The sequence below is a fragment of the Brassica oleracea genome, chromosome C2, assembly GCF_000695525.1.
Source record: "Brassica oleracea var. oleracea cultivar TO1000 chromosome C2, BOL, whole genome shotgun sequence".
Classification (NCBI taxonomy): Eukaryota; Viridiplantae; Streptophyta; class Magnoliopsida; order Brassicales; family Brassicaceae; genus Brassica; species Brassica oleracea.
In genome coordinates, this window is record NC_027749.1 from 51,054,168 (window position 1) to 51,059,294 (window position 5,127).

Here is a 5,127-nt window from a genome sequence, read left to right on the forward strand (position 1 = left end):
CAATAAATGTAACTAACTTTTAAAATTTAAAAATTAATCACTATTATGAAATGAAAGGAATATTATATTAAAATAATAAATGAAAAGTAAAATTAAAAAAACGTGACTTGTCTTTTGGCATTGTGAGGTCGAGGAAGACCCCTGGTCCCCCGAAAATGGTTACAAAACCGGGAATAGCCAGTGTGAAAGGGAAACGTTAACCGGCGAATGCCGGTTCTCCGCGGTTGAAACTTTTTACTCTGGTTAAGCCTTTGGTCGCCTCACACCCAGAAACACACACACACAAAATATACCAAAAAGAAAAGAGAGAGAAAGTAGAGAGAAGAAGAAACAAAGTCACTGATCTCGTCGTCGATTAACAAAACGTCTCCGACTCCGATAAGAGCCATAAGCAAGTAGAGAAAGAGGAAGACGAGAGAGAGAGAGAGCTGTATTATCTCTGAATCGAGGTTGAAATTGGAGGCTGTACTCGTTGAGAAAGCTAAACGAGTGGTGATTGAGATAAGAGACGAAGAAAAGGAATCAAGTGGTGATTTCGTTTGCGTAGAGGCTTGTTTGAACACCAGATGAAGCAGATCTGAGCTTTGAGGTATGACGAGCTCGGAGGTTTCGGTGAAAGGTAATCACGGAGGAGGAGGAGGAGAAAACGCCGCCTCCGTGGTGGCAGGGGAAGGGCAAAAGAGTAATTTAAACCGTGTTGGTAATAAGTCTAACCGTTTTTAACTTTTTTTTTTTTTTTTTTTTTTTTTTTTTTTTTTTTTTTTTTGAACATTTTTTTTACTGATTAGCTTGGTTACGGCGGTTAGAGACTGACTATTTCTTATGCGTAGTAGTTGATGAAGAAGCTGCAATCTATAGAGAGCTGTGGCACGCTTGTGCAGGTCCGCTCGTGACGGTCCCTAGACGAGATGATCGAGTCTTCTACTTCCCTCAGGGACACATCGAGCAGGTTGAGATTTGAGATTTGAGATTTGAGAATTGAGAAGTTTTGTGATTTTTTTTTTAATTTTGTTGTTTTCTTGATGGTTAGGTGGAGGCGTCGACTAACCAGGCGGCGGAGCAGCAGATGCCTCTTTATGATCTTCCTTCGAAGATCCTTTGTCGAGTCATTAACGTAGATTTAAAGGTAGTGTTCTCTCGATTCATTGGTAAACTCTTGAATTGTCAGCTAACATTAGATTTTTACAGGCAGAGGTAGACACTGACGAAGTTTATGCGCAGATCACTCTTCTTCCCGAGCCTAATGTATGCTAATTACAAATTCTTTTGATTACAGGATGATCTTGTTCTTCAAGAAACTGATTTTATTTATTTATGTTTGTCTTACAGCAAGATGAGAATGCAGTTGAGAAAGAGGCGCCTCCTCCTCCGCCACCGAGGTTTCAGGTGCACTCGTTCTGCAAAACCTTGACTGCGTCGGATACGAGTACGCACGGTGGGTTTTCTGTGCTTAGGCGGCATGCGGATGAGTGTCTCCCACCTCTGGTTGGTGTTTCAGTAACTGTTTTCTTGAATTTTGTTTCGAGATGGTCTTTTTTTAATTCAGGATTTGTTTCTTTTTTTTTTTCTTCAGGATATGTCTCGTCAACCTCCTACTCAGGAGTTGGTTGCTAAAGATTTGCATGCGAATGAGTGGCGTTTCAGGCATATTTTCAGAGGTATAGGGATTTTGTATTTTTTTCTGTTCCTTTGTGTCGTCAAACTCATGTGGTTGTTGATGTTATACCAGGTCAACCGCGAAGACATTTGCTTCAGAGTGGATGGAGTGTGTTTGTTAGCTCAAAGAGGCTGGTTGCAGGCGATGCATTTATATTTCTAAGGTTTGTGGATTCTTAATTTTCATGTTGCTAAAAGAAAAAAAACTTTGTTTTGCGTGTTTTTTTTTTCCCTTTGATGTGAAATATTTTAATTCTTGTGTAGGGGTGAGAATGGAGAATTACGAGTGGGTGTAAGGCGTGCAATGCGACAACAGGGAAATGTGCCATCATCTGTTATATCCAGCCACAGTATGCACCTAGGAGTGTTGGCCACCGCATCCCATGCCATTTCAACAGGAACCATGTTTACAGTCTACTATAAACCAAGGTTTTGTTTTGTTTTAGCTATCATGACAGCTTTGAGCCTTTGCTATGTTTGTCTTATTGACAAGGCCTGCGAGTGTTACTTACTAATTGTTCATGCGTTGTGGTTTTGTTTGCTACAGGACAAGTCCATCTGAGTTTATTGTTCCGTTTGAACAGTATATGGAGTCTGTGAAGAATAACTACTCCATTGGCATGAGATTTAAAATGAGATTTGAAGGCGAAGAGGCTCCTGAGCAGAGGTAAAAAATGATTCCTGCTTTTAAGTGGACCGTAGACAGTTTTTTTGGTCAAATGTATCATTGTTACTGGGCATACTCTTATCATTTCCTGTGGAAGGCGAAGCTCACAGATTGTTTTGATTTGTATTAGGTTTACTGGCACAATTGTTGGGATTGAAGACTCTGACCCCACGAGGTGGGCAAAATCAAAGTGGAGATCCCTCAAGGTATATGATCTAGTTCCCAGAGAAGATGAAGACTATTGTTATAGTGATAAATGCTAAATGCTCAATTTTCTTTCAGGTAAGATGGGATGAGACTTCCAGTATTCCTCGGCCTGAAAGAGTATCTCCGTGGAAGATAGAGCCAGCTCTTGCTCCTCCCGCTTTGAGTCCTGTCCCCATGACTAGGCCCAAGAGGCCTAGATCTAACATGGCTCTTTCATCTCCTGACTCTTCCATGCACATAAAAGAAGGTAAAGTCTTCATTGCTGACAATATTAGTATGTGAAAACTGAATTATACTCGTGAAATTGGAAGACTAATTCGTGTCCACGTAACAGGCGCATCTAAGGCAACCTTATACCCCTTACCGGCAAGTGGACTTTCAAGTGTCTTGCAAGGTCAAGAATACCCGACCTTGAAAACAAAACATACTGAGAGTGTACAGTGCGATGCTCCTGAGAATTCTGTTGTGTGGCAATCCTCAGCGGATGACGACAAGGTTGATGTGGCTTCTAGAAGATTTGAGAACTGGATGTCCTCAGGCAGGCACGAAACAGCTTACACGGATTTGCTTTCTGGCTTTGGGGTGAACGTAGCTCCATCCCACGGTCATCAAACACCTTTCTATGACCATTCATCATCACCCTCAGTGGCTGCAAAGAAAATCCTTAGTGAACAGGATGCCAAGTTTGATTATCTTGCTAACCAGTGGCAGATGATGAACTCTGGTCTTTCCCTGAAGTTGAATGATTCTCCTAAGATCCCTTCTGCATCTGATGCATCTTTCCAAGGGCGAGGTAATGCAACATATGGCGAATATCCAGTGCTTCATTCTCTGACTACTGAGACTGCTGGTGGTAACTGGCCAATACGTCCCCGTGCTTTGAATTATTTTGAGGAATCGGTTCATGCTCAGACGCAAACTCAGGCTAGGGAGCATGTAACAGAACGACCTCAGATGGTACAAGAGGAGACGGCAAAGTCAAGAGACGGGAACTGCAGGCTTTTTGGCATTCCTCTGGTCAACAACGTGAATGAGACCGATTCAACTATGTCTCAAAGGAACAACTTGAATGAGAACTCAGGGTTTACACAGATGGCATCTCCGAAGGTTCAGGATCTTTCTGATCAGTCAAAAGGGTCAAAATCGACAAATGATCATCGTGAACAAAGCAGACCATCTCAGCCTAATCATCCCCGTCGAAAGGACGGTCATAGTAAAACAAACTCAAGTAGGAGTTGCACAAAGGTGAGTTTTTCTCTTTGCTGTTATGAACTTGTGGGAACCCTTGAAGCGATTCTTGAACACTACACTTTTGTTTTATTTTGAAAAGGTTCACAAGCAAGGGATTGCACTCGGCCGGTCAGTGGATCTCTCAAAGTTCCAGAACTACGAGGAGTTAATAGCTGAATTGGATATGCTGTTTGAGTTCAATGGAGAGCTGATGGCTCCTAAGAAGGATTGGCTGATAGTTTACACAGATGATGAGGATGATATGATGCTTGTAGGAGACGATCCTTGGCTGTAAGTTTATGCAGTTTTTTTCCCATCTTTGCTAGTCTTTTAATTTTTGAACACTGACAAAATGATTATATATGCACAGGGAGTTTTGTTGCATGGTTCGCAAGATCTTCATATACACGAAAGAGGAAGTAAGGAAGATGAACCCGGGAACTCTAAGCTGTAGGAGTGAGGAAGAAGCAGTTGTTGGGGAAGGATCAGATGCAAAGGACGCCAAGTCTGCATTTTGCATCTAATCCTTCATTGTCCAGCGAACTCTTGAACCAAAAGAATCAACACACCCTACAAGCCGAGGTATCTATAAATGCTTCTTAACTAAAATAACAGGACATAGAACAAAGTTTATATCATATTACTTAAGAAAATGATATTTGGTGTATTTTGTAACGACGCAGGGAGATGTAGAAACCCAAATCAGGAGGAGGGTTTGATGGTGGAGCGTGGAGAGCTAAAAGGGGGATTACGGGGGTTTATAAGATATGCTATTAGAAAAAGAGAGTGCAATTTTTGGAGTATTTTGTTGGCAAATTAGAATCCCACCGCGCTATTATCTAATTAATAATAATAAAGTGAACAAAATGATGGGTTATAGGTATAATGTAAGTAGAATATGGAAGAGGCTCTTTTATAAGTAGAAATGATGGATTGGAGTTGTTAGATGGAGGTTGGTATCGGTTCTTGTTATTAAGTAGTTCTTTAATCTCTTGCAGACTCTCTTTAAAGTCTTTTATTGTTTATATGTTAATCTCAATGTACATAAGCTTTTAAAACTTTAAACAGTACTCTATCTACATCTTCTCTACTCTCACTTTGCTCTCGCATTTGGTGTATGTTTCATGGTTTTATTATAAATGTAGCCCTCTCTGTTTATCGACTAAAGACAATCGATTTGGGTTTGGTTCACTAAATATGATATAAGCGAGACACCATAAGATACAAGGTTCCTAAAGTGTGGTTAGATCAGTTTTTGTTGTAACGGACACATAACAACCTACAAATAGATTTGGGTACGCCTGCACGTTCGGGTCGGATTTTTTGGATTTCGGTTCCCTTTTATAACACCACTTAGATTTCATTCT

The 5,127-nt window shown here is 40.8% G+C and overlaps 1 pseudogene; it reads left to right on the top strand.

The window, feature by feature from the left end:
- Positions 1 to 253: 253 nt before the first annotated feature.
- On the top strand, positions 254 to 4,839 carry LOC106327122 (annotated as a pseudogene).
- Positions 4,840 to 5,127: the final 288 nt, after the last annotated feature.